The sequence below is a fragment of the Callithrix jacchus genome, chromosome 11, assembly GCF_049354715.1.
Source record: "Callithrix jacchus isolate 240 chromosome 11, calJac240_pri, whole genome shotgun sequence".
Taxonomy (NCBI): domain Eukaryota; kingdom Metazoa; phylum Chordata; class Mammalia; order Primates; family Cebidae; genus Callithrix; species Callithrix jacchus.
Window position 1 is genome coordinate 38,678,123 of NC_133512.1, and position 19,281 is coordinate 38,697,403.

At 42.9% G+C, this 19,281-nt stretch overlaps 1 long non-coding RNA gene across 2 annotated transcripts in view; it reads left to right on the plus strand.

Annotated features, from left to right (window-relative positions):
• LOC108592853 (uncharacterized) overlaps positions 1–18,598 on the plus strand; it is a 32,148-nt gene extending 13,550 nt beyond the window's left edge. For both annotated transcript variants that reach the window (XR_004727955.3, XR_004727956.3), the window contains 2 exons: positions 7,368–7,482; positions 16,895–18,598. This is a non-coding gene — a long non-coding RNA (uncharacterized LOC108592853). The remainder of the gene's footprint in view (positions 1–7,367; positions 7,483–16,894) is intronic.
• Positions 18,599–19,281: the final 683 nt, after the last annotated feature.

Genomic DNA, 19,281 nt, shown 5'->3' on the forward strand with positions numbered 1-19,281 from the left:
TCTATCAATGCAACTGCTATCTGCTACATTTGAATCCCAGATTTCTCACTTTTGGCTAAGCCTCTATATGAAGCTATGAAAGGAGGTAAAAAAAGAGCCCCTCCTCTCGGAGGCAGAGTAAGCAACAACTTTCAAAGAATTAAAAGGGCATTAATTCAAGCCCCAGGCTTAGGACCTCCTAACCAACTGAACCTTTCCTTTTATACATAAATAAAAGAAAGGGGAATGGCTGTGGGAGTCCTAATGCAAATGCTTAGGTCTTGGCACCGGCTGGCAGCATATCTTTCCAAACAATTGGATTCTGTTGGCCCCATGGTTTTAAAGCAGTAACGACCACAGCCCTGCTGATTCAGGAAGCTGGCAAGCTAACTTTAGGGCAAAAATGAATTATCCAGGTGCCATACACCATAATTATCCTGCTAGACCAACACAGGACACCACTGGCTAACCCAAGGGTGACCATATACCAAGGGCTGTTATGTGACGACCGTAAAATAGTTGTGGAAACAGTAAACACCTTAAATCCAGCCACTTTATTACTGATAGAAGAGCCTGAAATACCCCCTGCAAATTATTGCATAGATGTGGTGGATGAGGTACTCTCAAGCCAGAAAGATTTAACTGACCAGTCTTTCCATGACTTAGATGTGGATTATTTCACAGATGGCAGCAGTTTTATTTCAGAAGGAATCTGCCAAGCAGGAAATGCTGTGGTAACGTGACTTTGGGCGCAGCGGAAGCTCAGTAATACAGGCATTGACCTTATCTGGATTAACATCAGCGTGAAAGGCTGCGCTAGTTGCTTAGACAAGAGCCTGTTGTTGGCAAAAGGAAAAGTAATTAATATCTATACTGACTCCAAATATGCTTTTGCTGTGCTGCATGTCCTTGAAGCCATATACAAGGAAATAGGGCTCCCTTCAACAGCAGGAAAATAAATAAAGAACAAAGAAGAAATTTTGTAGCTCTTAGATGCTGTATGGGCACCAGAAACAGTAGCTGTCTTGCACTGCAAGGGACACCAGGCAGGTGGTTCTTATGACTCTAGAAGGAATAGAAAAGCAGATAGAGAGGCTAAGCCAGCCACTCTGACAGCTCACCCACCACAGAACAAAGCTTTAGAGATGCCTCTCCTTCCAGAACCCCTATCTATGGAAAACCCAAGTTATTTTTCTAAAAATAATAATAATAGTTTTTTTTTAAAAATCCTTGTTTGCTTAGGAGGCAGGACAGTATATCAAAGGGGGTTGGTCATAATTCTTGGACGGGAGGCTAGCCATCCCTGACGTAATGTCTCATATGTTTGTAACGTAATCTCATGAAGGGACACATATGAGAAAAACTGCTTTGGAGGCTTTAATCAGATGGCATTTTCATGTGCCACATCTCACTGCTATAACTCGTGCAGTCTGTGAAAATGCCTGACTTGTACACAGAGCAGCCCAGGGCAGGGGCCAGTTTGGCCTCCAGGCATTCAAGAAGTAGGAGCAACCTCTTGTGAAAACTTGCTTGTAGATTTTACCGAAATGCCCTGGACAGGGTGTTATCTGTATATGCTTGTGTTCATTTGTACCTACTCTGGGTGGGTAGAAGCTTTTCCCACTGGCACTGAAAAGGCCAGGGAGGTAAGCAAAGTATTACTAAAAGACGTTAGTTCTAGATTTGGGCTGCCTGTGACTCTTGGGTCTGACAGTGGACCAGTATTTGTAGCTGAAGTTGTCCAGAGTCCTTCTTAGCTACTAAAAATTAATTGGAAATTACACACTGCCTGCCACCCCCAGAGCTCAGGGAAGGTGGAGTGAATAAACCAGACTTTAAAATAGCTGTTTAAAACAAATTCTGCCAAGAGTCCCATTTACGGTGGAATCGGCCCATGATCCTACTTTAGGTCAGCTGCACCCTAACCAGACAAACTAGGTGTTCACCTTACGAAATCTGGTTCAGGAAACCTCCTCCCTTTATTACCCAAATAAAAGGTAACCTCAAGGAAATAGGAGAACTAACATTAAAAACCAAATGCAGGCCTTAAGTATAGTTATATATAAAAAAGCACAACGCATGGCTGAAGCCTGAGGAGTCCTTGTCAGATGAGTAAATTTGGCCTGAAATCTTAATACGTGGTGCTACTTTAGTACTATTTGCTGTTATGCTGTTATGTTGTCGTTGTTGCTGTTCCTTGAAGGACATTCCTTGCCCATGCCTGGTGTAAAAATGTTGCTTTGTTTTAATCATGTTAGCCCTATGGCAAACTTAAAAAGGGGAGAAGCTTTGGACGGATGTCCTATGTGTACTCATACTACATGAATAGGAAACACAGAAGTTAAAACCTTTGTGTATCAAACCCATTACAGTTGTGAAGGAACTCCCCTAGGTACTTGTGTATATAACCAAACTACTTACTGTGGTCTTGGTGATGATCAGCCCTATCTCTGCTATGACCCCAAAATTCTACCTGGGACCTGATTCAAACTTCATGATAAGTCTGGAAAGGGAACTCTTTATAATTCCATTTGGTTAGCCTCCTCTCATTAGAGCAGCATGTATCTGTATTTAGATGTCTGCCAAATAATGACAACACTTCTTTTTTTTTTTTAAAGAAATGAGATCTCACTATGTTGCCCAGGCTGGAGTGCAGTGGCTATTCACAGGTGCGATCCCACTACTGATCAGCATGGGAGTTTTGACCTGCTCTGTTTCCGAACTGGGCTGGTTCACCCCTCCTTAGGCAACCTGGTGGTCCCCCGCTCCCGGGAGGTCACCATATTGATGCCGAACTTAGTGCGGACACCTGATCAGCATAGCGCACTACAGCCCAGAACTCCTGGGCTCAAGCAATCCTCCCACCTCAGCCTCCCAAGTAGCTGGGACCACAGGCACACGCCACCACGCCCACGAGAACACTTCTTAAAACTAAAGTACTAACAGTGCATCCACTCTGCTGTAGCTAGCCTCACAATGGAGCATTGTCAGCATGTGTCTCTCATTGTTGTTATATTCCTAATTCCAAAACATAAAGGAGATTATATGCATTCATTTGCACCAGTCATACTGTGTATTGGGCTAGTGATTCCCCATGCACTAAGGACATATACAAACCTCTCCATGGAATGGTATAACTATGACAGCTGTGTAGCTGGAAGCTCTGGTAGCTTCATTGAATTTGATGTTCAAAATCCAAATTCACCCAATTGAACAATAGGCACGAAATCCCAGCTGGGTACAGCGATCCTCTGGTATTTGGCTCTTGAAGACTTCCATTGTTGAAAAATACTGCATAGCTCATTGGGGAGCCACTTATACACACCCTGTAGGTGAATCGGCTTGTTTAAGGCAACAGTACTATAATAAAGCTACAGGAAAAACTTCATGGTGAGAAGAAAATAGAGAAGGTAAAGGCAGCTCTAAACCATCTCGCCCTAACCCATTTTCTAGGTTCCCTTCTTTCAGTCACTCTTGGTACCAACTAGAGGCCCTGAACTCGTGGCAAGCACCTGCAGGCCTCAATTGGATCTGTGGTCGACAAGCCTATAGGCAGTTGCCAGAAAAATGGACAGGATCTTGTGTGTTAAGTAGTGTTAAACCATCACTCTGTTACCCTTAAGACAGGGAAAGACTTTAGGAAATCCTATTTATAATAAGCCTAGAGAGGAGCAAACGAGCAATGGACTTAAGAAAAGCATATACAAATCAGTGATTGGAGAGATACAGCTTGGCCTTCAGAGAGAACAATTAACTATTATGGTCCAACTACTTGGGCCCAAGATGGATTGTGTGGATATTGTACTCCCATCTACGTGATTAATCATATCGTCAGTTTACAGGCAGTATTGGAAATTATAACTAATAAAATATTTAAAGCTTTGTATTTGTTAGCTGTACAATCTACACAAATGAGAAATACAATTTATCAAAGCAGACGAGCATTAAACTATCTGCTGGCCTCAGAAGGAGGAGTCTGTGGTAAATTTAATGTAACCAACTGTTGTATAGAAATTTATGACAACGGACAGGCAGTTATGGAAATTACTGCCAAGATGAGAAAGTTAGCCCATGTTCCAGTCCAATTCTGGAGAGGCTGGACTCCTGACTCTTTTTGCTGGATGGTTTTCATCTTTTGGTATTTAAGAATCTCATAGGGAGTATAGTACTTATATTAGGTGACTGTCCAATACTCCCTTGTTTATTGCCTTTCCTCTTTAGGATCATACAGTCCACTATAGAGGCGGTGTTGACAAGACACACCACCTCCCAAATGATGGCACTAAGTAAGTAACAGGTATTATCTGCAGAATAAAGCTCATCTCATGAAAAGGTATAAAATTATAACATTAACATAGGTCTTGTATATGGTATTTTCCTTTCCCATGTCTCCCTTCGTTACCTTTTATATCACTTAGAAAACACAGATGTGTTGGCCGGGCGTGGTGGCTCATGCCTGTAATCCCAGCACTTTGGGAAGCCAAGGCAGGTGGATCATGAGGTCAAGAGGTCGAGACCATCCTGGCCAACATGGTGAAACCCCGTCTCTACTAAAAATACAAAAAAAAAAAAAAAAAAAATTAGCTGGGCATGGTGGTGCGTACCTGTAGCCCCAGCTACTCGGGAGGCTGAGGCAGGAGAATTGCTTGAACCCAGGAGGCAGAGGTTGCAGCGAGCCGAGGTCACATCACTGCACCTAGCACCTGGTGACAGAGTGACACTCTGTCTCAAAAAAAAAAAAGAAAAGAAAACACAGATGTGCAAGAATGGAGCAAAGAGGCTAAGCCTTAGATATTACTTGAAAGATAACTTGCTAAGGTGTAATCTAACTCCTGTCCAGGCAAAGAGAAATGGCTTAATGGAAAAACTCTAAGTTTAACTTCTTCTGGCTTACCTGTGCGCCTCTCAGGAAAAAAAAAAAAAAAAAAAAAAGAGAGAAGCCAAAAGATTGTGCCTCCCAGGTGGAAGGGTGGTTAGTCCGTGATGGGTAAGACTCTGTGAAAGATGGGTGTGACCTAGGGCAGGCACAGCTGTGGGGAAGTCAATAGAGGCAAAGGTCAAGCCAAGAGCCATTCTGCTCTCACAGAGAAAACAAGCAGTGCTAGGAGCAGGTACACCAGCAAAGTATCTTCTCAGGCAAACAGGTGAATTTCCTTGTGGCAGGCACTGGGCTTTATCCTACTATCCTAGAATCATGTGCATCATAAAGAAGAAGGTAAAAGCTTTCTGATAACAGATTCTTTTAAAAGAAAGCATTTAAAGGGGGGAATGTGGAAGGAAAAATAAAAATGAAATCAAATAGAACAAAATATAGTTTAAATAAGCACAGTATAGATAGTAGTGAACTTTAAGTATAGGCCATTTAAGAGTGGTAAAAAGGCTAAGGAATTTAAACTCTCCCTAGTGAAGCTGAGAAGTTGGAACTGCAAGCGTTATCTTGCATTCCAGGCTAAGTTGTAAGCTGCACTTAGAAAAAAAATAGAGGCAAAGCAGACCTGGTACCACCCTCTCTCTACGTAGATAAGAGCACCAGAGCATATCTTTAACTCTGCAGCCAGCCCAAAGTTCTGCATTTCCTGTTCTTCTGATCTCCTTGGTGTCCTCCCCAACCTTTTGACTGGCTACATCTGCAAGGTTATAGAGTCAACTGACCACAAAGCCCAAGATTGTAAAACTTGATTGACTGCTTTTGTCTGAAACCTGCTACCTGCCTTGTTTTCCTTCCTCAAACCGCATAGAAGCTAAACTGCCATCTTTGTTACGGTTGGCAGCCATTTTAGGCTTGAGCATGCTGCTGGCCTGGGTGCCCGAATCAAAGTTCTCTTCGGTCTCTGTTGGTCTCTTTGCCTTCCTTGGCTGGAATTTTGCTACAACAGTGACACAACTAGGTAGGTACAAAATAGAACCTTCTCTCGTCCCTCCCAGAAATCCTGAGGAAGACATTAAGGCTGTTCACCAATGTGAGCTGGGCTCGGCTTAGCGCTTTGTCTCTCCAAAGTGTGCAACTACCGTGGATGTTAGAGAATGGGAATTCAGCGTTTCTAAATTCTAAATCACAGAGTTAAAAAAAAAGTGTCTGTGGGCTCCATACTAATAGAAATGAATTTTAGCTTCTTAGAGCTAAACTCATAAATATGCATTGATACAGTGATGTGAAAATTAGATGAAAAGAACTTTATACTGTTTTATTGTATTCAAAAGGGAATAACTTTAGGGCCAGCAAAGAATTGAAAATGACTGACTTTTAAGAACTGGGCAGAGTAGTCAGGCATCGATTCTGACCTCAACATCTCTCCGTGGGTGCTGGCTCTCAGTTCTGATCTAAGCCCCTTCATGGGAGAGAAAACACTTCAAGCAGAGCTGGGGGCCAGACAGCCAGGCACTTCAAGGAAGTGCCAGGAATCACATGATCTTCTCCCAAGTCCCCAGGGCACTCATTTCTTGGGAACCACAGCTGGCTTTCTGTTTGTTAAGTCCCCCTTGAAGCCAAATTTGTAGTTAAGCACTCAGTTATTCAAAACTGATTACTGTTTGCACATCCAAAAGCAGCTGTAGAAACCTGAGGTGGGATCCATGCTCCTCAGATGTGGGGCTGTCTTCTGGGTTTGTGGACTCCTTGTCCTCCCAGATACCATCCGCTGTTTGTCTGGATCTTCTAGGGGAGTTTCTAGATTTATTCTGCTTACACTACATAACATTTTATGACCTGGATAACTTCATTGAACAGACAAAAAGTGTTCTGTGTATTCCCTGAGACTCAGTCCACTCTTCTTGAGGGTTTATTGTGTGACACTGGATCCCATGAAATGTGCTGTGAGCTGGCACACTGAAGAGTTCAGGACCCCAGAGATGACAAAGACTCCATGTCTGCAACTCACTGTCCAATCCTGGCATATCATTCACAGCACAAATGCTCCCAATCCAACTACGGATGGAGTGAAGTTTGAGCACAGCAACCTAGCAAAGTTTTTCAGCCTCCCCTCTGTGCCTCAGCACCGCAGGCAGCTGACTCTTAACAATATGAGAATTCAGTCTTTATGTGTTTAAACCAAACTTCTGAAATCCCACATGAGTGGATTAGGCTCTGCTTGCCCAACTGCAGTGGCTAATTGGTTATTAAAATGATGAAAATATTGACATAAACCAGCTCTGTAGAATCATAAAATAATAGATTTTGAACATCAGGTTAGATGGATGGATAACCAGCCACAATAAGAGTGTCCCTGGATGTTTGATAACTAAGGTTTTTCAATACAAAACAGTCGCCTAGGCAGAGTGGGAGCTGTGTTCTCAGATTGGAGTCTTCACATGGCTCCCTGTTTTTTTTGATCTTGAGAAGAATTGGTAAGAAATGTTTTAATGCTTCTTCTTGTTTCTCTTTTTACAAGCTTTTCACAGATGTCAACCAGCTCAATAGAAGATGAGACCAATGACAATATCACAACACTTACCAGTATGGGCTTCTGGATGGCTGTGACAACAGACTTCAGCCTGGGCTGAGAGGTGAGTGTGTTCTACACAGCCGAGCCTGGCAAGAAACCAGGAAGAGCTTAAGCCTTGTCTCAAGCTTGTGTTTGCTCTAATTCAAACAATTCCTAAAAGAGCTTCCCTGCCAGGATTTTGATGTGATGGCTGTTCCACTCTTGCCAAGGATCATGTATCCAATGTTATCATTTTCTAGACTCAGGGAGCTGGGGAAAGTGATATCCCCAAGGCATCCTCACAAAAGCCCATCTTCCCAGATAATCTTAAGGTCTAGTCTGGTTAACCTAAAGAGGAACAACTTTCAGGAGTTACTAAAGCAGAGATTAACTTATTTTAAGAAATAATATAAAATCAACCTCATACTCTTACTTCTATGCAAGTTCTTTTCATAAATCCACTGTGGAATGCAATTATCCTTCAAGTCTTTATTGGTTAAACATTTAATTCTTCACTGCCAGCCATAGTCATAGTATTTACTTCCACTCTATGGAACTCAGTAAAAATAAACTGATGTAGATTGTGCTTCTAGGGTACATCTGACAGCTTAATTTCATACTGAGAATTGTATGCAGTTTCCAGGCATGTGCAATGCACTTGGCTCTATAGTTTAGGTGTGGTGCCTAAACTTGCTCTGTTAGGTGAGGTATAGACCTTCCAGCAAATACGTTCTTGGAGGAAAAAGTTTAGTTCTCCAGCATTTGCATTTTTAACAGGGAGATTCACTTAAAGCATGAGTTGGCACTCTCTGCCTTTGGGCACAGGCCTGTTGACAGTCTCTTACTCTGTCCTCTGAATTATGTTCTTAGGCCTCTTTGCCCAGCAGTCCAGTCCCTTGAACATAATCAGAAGGGTCAGAACATCTACAGGAGCCCTAAGCTGCCATCAGTGCTTGTGGTATTCTCTCATCCTCTCTGCCTTTCACTTCTGCAGAGAGGGAGGATACCACAGAGAGCCTCTGGGGCCACCTTGCTGGGGCTGGCATCTCATTGAGGAGACAGGCACACTGCATCATACAGTGCACAGCATCACAGAGACACCTGCTCCCACCAGATGCATGCCATGAGGACAATCACCACACCACTAGAGGCTGGAGAGACAGGCCCGCAGAGCAGCTGGAAGTTGTTCAGTGTGGGTTGTGGTGCAATTTGAATGTGCTTTCTACTCATGAATGTGGGAAGTTACAGGGCCTTGGTAGTGCTCAGGGAACAGACAGATTCCCCCCTAAATATTATTAGCCACTTTTATTACTTTAGGTATTTCCAATAGTTTTGTTTGAAATCATAGTCTCCCATGATTCAAAAATGCTGCATAAAGAGAAGAGGGTCTTCCTTTCTGTCTCAGGCCACACTGGGCACATTCTCATCCATCCTTTCCCTGAGGCCACCCAGGGCCTCCAGATTTGATTGGAAATGCAAATCCCCTCATCTTGAATTGCTCAACCCTTTTTAAATCCCCTCGTTATGGCGAGGGCATGGCTATGCACTGCCGGGCTGGCGTTATTGTCCCAGGATTACAGAGGATGAAGTGGAAGGTCAGGTGTTTTCAAAACCACTCAAGGCCTCATAGTGAGGCCCCAGCCCAGGTCTTTTCAAGTCTACTCCCCAGGGAGCAGACAGATGAGGAAAACCAAGCTGCCTTCTGTATAATGGGAATTTTCTTTCTTGGTATAGTGGGGAGCAGCGTGTTTTTATTTGGTGATTGTCAAGTCAAGATGGATGACCGTTCTCTAATTGCTTTTTTGGGGTTGGGGGAGGTAGAACTTTTGGTTTTCATTGTGTAGCAGCAGGTTTCTGGTCTCCTCTAGATAAGCACCTGAAGTGCAGGGTGACCACCTGTCTCAGAAAGCATGCCAGATCTTATGATACATACACTATTGTATATGTTATATCGATCATATAGAGATAATAACCAAGTGGGGCAGTGACTTTCTGTCATCTCCTGTGCAAACTCATGTGAGAACACACAGTGAGGGACACCTTAGAGAATGTCCCCTGGTCCTTGTACTCCTGGCAGAAGAGCCAGTCCCCACATAAGCTCTTGTGTAGGAGACTTCAACAGGCAAAGAAGGAGTCCCTAGAAGTCAGGTTGTACCAGCACCAAATCGTTCTTCCTGGCTCAGAGAATCCCATGGCTGCTCCACCCAGGGTCACTTGTCCATGCCTGTGTAATCAAAAGATCAGGGTAAACATTTTAGAATGTTGATAATTTTACTATTGTAATAAAATATGCTGCTCCGAGTGTATGACACTTGACAGTTGTGTACTGAGTGCCACTCTGCATCATCTTTTTGCGCAATACATATACCCCTGTGCTGTTTTTACTTTGAGGAAGACATATTTTTATAATTATTCACTACTACATTTAGATTTTCTGCATTAGTGGAAACCAGTGCTTAATTTATGAATCAGGGAAATCTGATGTACAAAAAAAAAAAAACACATAAGCTTTGGAGTTAGGCTGACTTAAATTCAGTTCCTGACTGTCATTGAGTAGTCACGAATCCTTGGCCATTATATTTTAATGTCCTAGATACAGTGTATTTTTGTGGGTTTTTTGTTTCTTTTTGTTTTTCTCTTTTCCAATGCACTCTCTTATTTGAAAACGCCTAGTAAATATGCATATTCCAAGAATGGCCAGTTAGGGGCAGCACTGTCACATTTTTGCTTCATGATTGGCGATCAATATCAAATAGCATGATCGGTAACTTGAAGGATACATATGTATCTGAAGTGTTGAACTAGACAGGGATGTGTTTGTATATATGTACAAGCATACATATCTATACGTTGTCAAGTTCAAAGTGTCAAGTTCAAGGCTTCCTTCATGAAACCAGATATATTGGCTGACTTTCCATTTTTAAGGTAACACTTATTTTATATTGGCAAGAGTCAAAATATGATTTAAAAATTTCTCAAACATGGGAGATTACAAAGTGTAGAATATGGTGATAACATGAAGACAGTAGAGAATCAATGTTAATATTTTGGTGTGTATCATGTTTGTTTATCTGCGTATAGACACATATGAATAAATATGTGTACACCTGTGTGTATGCCCACATAGTCTCCTATAGTTTTTGAGTGGCCTCGTGCTCTGAAAACTTATATGACTAGCTTTGTGATTTAAAATATGTGGTATTGAAAACACTTTTCCATGTCATAAAACATTGTTTTGAAACTTAGTGTTGTAACATATTCTGTCACGTGATTATCCTGTTTATATAATTTCTGTAAAAATTTCATATTATTTTCATTTTTTCTCTGTGATAACATTGTGTGGTTCAGGTACCTACATATATCCTTTGAATAAATCCCAGGAATTGGACAAAACATATATCTTTTCATATAAATTTTTAACTGTTCTCTAGAAAAATGATACCAGTTTCACTTCCATCAACAGAGAGTGGAGGTCCTCTATTACTTCCTCTCTGGCACCTTATATATAAACATGAAAATGAAGTTTCAGCCCATGAGATGAAACTAGCACAGCCAGTCTATTAAAAAGTGTACTTAGCAGTTATGTGTCTCAAGATTTCTAGTCATGTCAACTTTGTTTTTTTGTTTCGGGACCTGCCTCAAAAGAGCTCCCTTGTCCTGACTTAATCTGGAATGTGCCTTGTTCCCAAGGTTGGAGACATGAAGTCTGCCTGCTGTACCACTGCCATTTTCTCTGTCTGCTTCTGCTGAGCTCCCTGTAGACACGCACCCTCAGCCTCCCTCATTTTGTTGGTCACTAAAGAGGGAGACTTTGCACTAGCCTGCTGTGGAGGCAGGCAGTGGGGCCAGGGGGCAGCACATTGGGCATACTGCCATTGACTTCCCAGTTGATGGTCTGTGTTTTCTGCTGAGCGTCTTTTGAAAAAGGACTGTGTTGATCATGTATGACACGTGTGATACATGTGTCCTGTGTAATGCCATGTACTCCATGTCATCCCAGCACCGGGCACTCAGGAGGAGCTTATGTGTGCTTGTGAAGGAATGAATGATAATAGAAAGAATGAGAAATGAGGCCATCTCACCACTTGAATCTTAGTGTGAGGGCTTTGGAAGGAGACCCAGAGAATGTCTGGTTCACAGACATGTTTTGTACTTAGGCTTTTGCCAGTTTAATAAAGTATCAGATTTATTTGTGCTATTTGTACTTGCAGCATGCAGATAAGGACATTTCAACACACTTTTCTTGCATATTTTGTTTGAAAACATAATCAGAAGTATTCTGTGCCTGTTGTGAATGCTGTCAGTCTGCAGCCGCTGCAGTCAGTTCTGTTTGACCAGGCCATGCTTTGAACTGTTGGGCACGTATCACACAGGAACACATCATACTTTGCAAACGTATCATCTTCAGCACCTATTTGCTTTCTCAGGTCCTGACCCCACAAAGTCTACAGACACCCTCCTACTAATGATAGAGCAACCAGGGCTTCAGAAATATTAATCCATTTAAATTGCACAATACCCTAAAATTTTGGTAGTATCCTTATCCCCCTTCGCAGATAAGATAGATGAAGTAGTTAAAAGTGAATACATAGGAATATAACCCATCCATAATGTCCAGATGCAAAACCTCTTGGCCTCTCCCTATTTTCTTAGATAGAATACCTAACAAACATGCAACAGGAAACTTTGTGTGCTACTCAGCCATGCGGACTGAAAATAATACCCACGAGGTGGCGCCATGGCCCCGTGTATGGAGGGGAAGACAGGCAGAGGGGCGTTCTAGAACCCCGTTAAACTCCCAGTTTCACGGAAGCTCCTTCAGGGATGATGAAGTGCTGCATGTCTGGAGAGTGTTCCCAAGCCTCTTGGCGGGTCTGCGTGGCCCTGGGATTGTTCAGAGCCAGGGAACCTGTGCTCAGCCCGGGTCTTCCCTAGAGTGCAGCCAGCCTGCACCCAACAGCGCGCTTCCAGACACCAGAGCCAGAGTCAGGATCACAGCGCTGCTTCTGCAGGCACCCCTCCCCTCCCTGCCAGGGGAGAAAAGTGAGCCACGTGACCAGCTCTCCAAATTTCAGCTCTGACAGTGGTCCCTTGTGCAGGCAGAAGCTGATGGTCTCATCCCCTGGTGCTCTGTATCCAAGCCTTGAACCAAGATGCCCCATAAACACCAGCCAAGTGCACTGGGTGGCAGAAAATCCAGAGCAGTCACCACCTCACAAGTGTGCAGCTGATGGGGGCAGATTTCCATGTTTACCCTGAGAATAGTTAGGCATTTGCCCCATGCTGCTGGAGAAGGAAGACTTGGCAGGGTCCTTCCCTGACCAAAGTGTTTTCCTGCTGGCCTGGAGTCTGGAGTTTTTATAGTCTTTCCTTTTATAACCTGCGCTGTTTGAAAAAGTAGACAGGACATTCATGGCACTCTAAGGTGAAGAAAACGAATAATTTAGTCCCCCATTTTGCCAGCCACACTCCCAGCCAGCAGTCGGTATCTGGCCGTTGGTAGCCGGCTATGAACAAGGGCTTTGCGCTGGCCAGCAGTGACAGCGGTGTCGCCCCACTCAGCCTCCGTGGAAATCTTGCCACATGTCAGACCCAGACGCCTTTCTTAGGGGCCCCGCTTTCCCACATGGCCCAGTCTGAGCCCACCTGCCCTGAGGAGCCACAGTGGGGAGCTGCCTCCCGTGGCATATGCACACACACCGCAGATATTAGGGAACTTCCAAAATGTTTTGAGGAACGTTAAAGCACTTATCCTATAATCTTTTAATGGAGGTGATTTTCTAGGACATTTTAGAAGTTTGAATGATCAAATAAACTGTGACATCTAACCGGAAACATACACATAATGAATCTAAAGTTTTGTTATTGAACTTAGTAAGATCTTATTTTTCCAGATAAGATCTGAATTTTTGCCGGGCGCGGTGGCTCACGCGTAATCCCAGCACTTTGGGAGGCCAAGGTGGGTGGATCACGAGGTCAAGAGATCCAGACCATCCTGATTAACATGGTGAAACCCTGTCTCTACTAAAATACAAAAGTTAGCTGAGTGTGGTGGCGCATGCCTGTAGTCCCAGCTACTCGGGAGGCTGAGGCAGGAGAATTGCTTGAACTGGGAGGCAGAGGTTGCAGTGAGCTGAGATTGCACCACTGCACTCCAGCCTGGCACCTGACAACAAAGCAAGACTCTGTCTCAAAAAAAAAAAAAAAATCTAAATTTTTTTGCTTGCTTCAAGCGTATTAATAAGGTCCACAAACAGACTATTAAATAGAAACAGAGGAGTCATTATTGACTCCTGTTAGCATTCACATGTGGAGAAGAAAGACCACGGGGTGGAATCCTAAAAGCCCCTTCCTGCAAGAGAGGTTCGGGCAGCTTCTCTGAGCAAGTTGCTTTGTGCTGTGAGGGAGGGTGAGGCAGCACTGAGCAGTCCTAAGGAGAGGGTCATGCCCCGTGCCCTGGGCTCAGCATCTTTAGGGTAGGAGCAAGGACCAATGAGGGGACCGAAGTTCATCCTACTGGACAAGGGACCCCTAAAGGGATTTAAGCTGAGTAATCTACTGACTTGTGGGGGAAAATGGCTTGGAGCAGTCATAGGGCTGAGTGCTTAGGGGGTGGTGCCCAACATTTAGGGGTTGGTGTCCTGCATTTAGTGGGTGAGGCCCAGTGCTCAGATGGTGGTGCCATATCCAGGTGAGAGATAAAAGCAGGTGTCTCAAAATGGGGAGAAGTGGACAGACTGGACAACATTTTGCAGAAGAACTAATGAGGTTTGTTGATAGATTTGAAATGAGATCGTGGATGTGAAGTGTCTAATATGATTCCCATGTCCATCTTGCAAATGTAGTGCTTCTGTGTGACATAACAGCTTGAAGGAGTGAATGAGTGAGAAGGCTGGCCAGGCAGCAGGGTCTTCTCCAGAGGGTCAGAGAAAAGTCCAATTCCGCCTTGAGTGTGCTTTGCTTGTACAACATCTGGGAATCTAAATGAAACGACCTGACATGGACATAAATGCTAGTGGATTAGCTGGCCTATGTGTGGCTGTCAGCCACAGGGTATATGGCTGAGCCCTTCCCAGGGTGACCTGCTGCAGGGATGCAGCCCAGGCTAGGGGGTCAGGCCCTGCAGGGTCCAATGTCCTTATTGATTAAGGGTGGCAGATGCCAGCATTTTCTTACCTGGTGAGCACACCTGCATCCAGGTGCTCACCCAGCCCCTGAGGCATGTGGCTGTCTGGCGTGTGCACTGCACAAGAGTTCAAAGACCTAAGAGGGAACGGCAGAGGATAAAGAAAGACACACAGACAAACAGAGAGAGCTGGGCCAGGCAGTCCGAAAAGCTGATGATGTCAGTCTCTTTGGCCCCATCCTGCCTCAGAGTACTTTATTTTATATGTTCACAAAGCTCATAGCATAGGGAGGGTACAGTTACCCAGAACAACCTCTGGTTATAATTCTCATGCTTCAGTTAACATGCCTCAGCTAACAACTATCTTGCAGCAAAGGTCAGTGAAAGTTGGTTATCTTTCACTAGGTCCGACTGCTCTTCTCCAAGACATACACATTCCCCTATTTTGGTTTCACCTCTCTGGAGTTCACCCAAATTTCACAGCAGCCTTGCTGCTGGTCCCTCCAGAGGGGGTGGGCTACTTTGGCTCTCTACACCTCCTGCTTTACCATAAATATAAGGATAACAAAAATTGGCACAACATTAAGCATTACTATTATTAACATGTAGGGTATAGTACCTTGAAACAGACTACACAGGAATATCATGTCCAAGCTACATTTGATAGCAGGCGTTATTTTCACAATGAAGACAAGGTAGATTTACAGCATTGTGGGGTAATTGCTCAAACCTCAGGGGAGATTGCCAGCTAGGCACATCCCCCAATGTTTGCTGGCCTTACTACAACTGTGTCTGTCTTAGGTTGCTCTCCTCTTAGACTCTTACCCACCATTGACTATCCAGTCATCCCTTCAGGTCCAGCATCATGATCAATATCACTTTTAGAGGCTAATGGTCTTATAAATAATATTAGACCACATGTCACTGAGGAGCATATATACTCACATTTCATATTTCAGCTTTAGCCTGCAACTTCTTCTAGGACTGATATTCTGTGTGCCTCTTTTTTGTACAGACACCTCTAATTCTAATAACTATTTTACTGCCTGTAATTTTAAATGATGCATTTAGTTTGTAAGTTTTTACTGTCTAGATTTCTACAAATATGGACTGCTGCATATAACAAAAATGGAATAATTACACAGATAACAAGTATTATGAGCATCCAAAAGTCATGCCTCAGAATTCCAAAAGGATTAAATCCCTGTAATTGACCCAATATCTTTTTTGCTATTTTTGCAGGGTCCTCTATATCAAGGTGTGCATGTTGTATTTCATAAATTTTCTGATGTAGTTTAATTAAGTCACTGGTTAAATTCTAATAGCCTTGAGCTCCATGAAGTTGCTTTTTAACTGTTTCCCAATTTCATTCTGTATAATTTCAAATTACAGGGATCACACAGGTAGCAATATAATTACTGTGACATCTAAACCTTTGTCTTAGTCTTATCGTCTCCAGCTCATCTCCTATAAAATAGTGGCTGCCTCAAGAGCTGCCAGTCTGGCTTCTAACCTCCAATCAATATCCTCCTGAGTGGCCATAAGCTGAGAAACATTTGATGTTCATTGATTTACACAATGGGCTGTTTGAATAGTTTGAGAAAGTGAAATGGCAGCAACTGTAGAACTGGCAACAATTCCTATCAGTGTTACAATACCAAAAATCAATTCCAATGCTCTTTATGTTAAGACAACATTTTTTCCATGTGTTGCAACACTGTCAAACCCCTGTCCTCATACAATTCTTCTGTTAAATTGACAGGAATCATCACATATGTAAGCTGCTTCAACACCAATAGACTTTGTCCCTTATTATAAGTAGATACACAGGAAGTAAGATTGCAATTTATACAAGACACATGAAATTTCCCTCCATATTGAAAGTTTCCTGTTACAATCACATAAGGGCTAGGAATACAAGCCTTTAGTCCATAAATGTCATTTGTGAATATACTGAAAAAATTGACATAGTCCATGGCAACGACCAGATGCTACAGTTCCTTTTGTAAAGTCCCATGTTTTGTTGTTAGAATACTGTTGATGAACACACCGAATGACATGTCTTCTGGGTACTTGACACGATTAACTGTATTGTAAGACTAGTCATACATTGTCCAGTTTTTAGAAAGATTATGATTTACAGGGACCACCTTAGCACAGTCTTTCCACTCTGGAAAGCCTTTATACAACCTGTTTGCTCCTTCATGGAGACATACAAAGGAGGGTCAGTGGTCCATCCAGTGTAATTATAATTTCCATAATAGGGGGGTGTTCCGGAGCTCCAGCTCTTCCTGCAAGTATATGTGTGTCATTTAGTAACACAGGAACTACACGTTTTTCACCTCGGCCCCTCCTTTTTGTCTTTCAGTTTCAGCCTCCTCAAGAGGGTCACCAATTTCTGCTGGTCCGTGGCTGTGTTGAATACAGTGTTCAGGGACCCACACTGGACAACTGGCACCTTTTGTGAAAACACAAACAACCCTGCCCCCATATCATAGCAGGATCTGTTTGGAGGTCCTTCCATTGGACCCATGCCTTAGGTATTTCCCGGGTGGTAAAGTGTCTATCTGTGGGGGAATGTCCAGATTCATCACAGTTTAAAAAATTAAGGTTATACAGTGCAAGAGAAACTCCGGTAGCTGGAGTTCCCCTATAATCTCCTTTCTCTTATTTTTCAATTTGAGTTTTCATAGTGCAGTGAACATGCTCAACAATAGCTTGACCTGTTGGATTATATGGAATGCCTGTAGTATGCGTAATAGCAAAAATTGCACAAAAATTGAGCAAAAGTAGCAGAAGTATAGACAGGACCATTTTCTGTTTAAAGACAATAAGGCAGACCAAGGGTAGCAAAGGCAGCCACGCAAAAATTAATTACATGTTTAGCCACTTCCCCTGAGAGCAGTTGGGCAAAAATGAAACCAGAGTAAGTATCCACCAGCACGTGTAAGTATTGCAAACAGCCAAAAGAGGGCATATGAGTAACATCCATTTGCCACAAGACATTTGGCTTAAGACCTCTGAGATTTACAGCTAAATTTTGAACTGGGAGGAAAGTTTGGAAGGCAGAGAAAGTTTTAATAATCTGTCTAGCTTGCTCTCTGGTAAGTGAAAACTGTTTGCACAAAGCGCTAGCATTTAGATGAAATGTTGCATGGGATTGCTGTACCTGGGAAACAAGAGAACCCACTAGACGGGGTGGAGACAAGATTGTCTATAGCTGCATTGCCTTCTCTCAGGGGACCTGGAAGATTTGAATCTGATCTGATATGTCCAATAAATATAGGATACTTTTGCTGGTGGAGCTTGTGCTGCAGAATTGTAGATATTTGAAAAATCCCTTTTGAGGCAGAGGCAATGAGAACTGTTTCTAAATGTTGAAAGTCCCACCACATACTTGCTGTCTGAGTAGATATCAACTGCCTGTGAGTGATCTCTGAGCACCATGTAAATAGTATAAAGCTCAGCTTGCTGAGCAGAAATAAATGGGGTGGACTCCACCTCAGAGCTGCTTGCCATAAAATACACAGCTTGTCCTGAACAGCTGCTGTCAGTAAACACTAATTGAGCTAAAGGAATTGGCTTTGTTTGGACAATTTTAGGAAAAATGAATGGTTGTTGTTGTGCAAATGAGAGTATTTTAGATGAAGGATAATGACATGCTATCTGTCCTGTATCTGTAAAGGCTAGTCCCCCGTCCTGAGTAAATTGCCACAGCCATGATTGTTGAGTGGTGTTATATGGCACAATGACTGTATCCGGTCTCAACCAAAGATCGGATAGCATCGCTCTCTACCCTTAGCTATTAGAGAAGCAACTACTGAATAGTAAGGTGTTAAAGAGTTAGGTGGGATGTTAGCCAAATGTAACCACTCCACAGGGGAGTCTTTTTGCCACAGCAATGCAGTGGGTGTATCAGCAGTCTATAAGAAAATTAGATCTGAAGGAAATTGTGGGTTAATGTAAGTGAACTGAGCCTGAGCTATTATGGCTTCTTCCACCTGTTTAACAGCAAGTTCTGTGGGTTTAAAGTTCTAGAGAAAGTAGGGTCAGGAACACCCCACAAAATAGTAAAAAGTAGTATTAATTGGCCAGTAGTCAATTTTAGCATAGAGAGAAGCCAATTAATGTCTCCAAGGAGTTTTTGAAATCATTTCAAGTATGTCAGTCCTGGTGAATTTGCAGTCTCTGAGGAGGGATAGTGTGATCAGAAACTGTTCCTAGATACTTAAGGAGCCAATTTTTTCACTTTTTCTGGTGCCACCATCAGACCAGACTGAGTAAGGGCCAATTCCAAGTCCCCAAAAATTTGCCTTAAAGTTCATTCAGGTGAATGTGCCACAAGAATATCATCCATATAATGAATGATATATGTGCATTTATATTTTTGTCTAGTAGATTCTAAAGCAACTGCCACAAAGGACTGACATAAAGTTGGGCTGTTAGTCATTCCTTGAGGAAGTACTTGCCAACAATACTATTTAACAGGTGCTTGAAAATTTGGGGAAGGTACTGAGAATGTAAAACGTTCCTGGTTATCTGGATGTAAGGGAATCATAGAAAAGGCATCTTTAAGATCCAGAACCAAAAGATGATAATCTAGTGGAATAGCAGTTGGACTTGGTAATCCTGGTTGCAGAGCACCCATGGACTGTATTGTGGCATTAATGGCTCCTAAATCTTGTAATAATCTCCATTTGCCTGGACTAAAATTTCACCTGAACATATGCTGGACCAACATCTGCACAAAGGTGA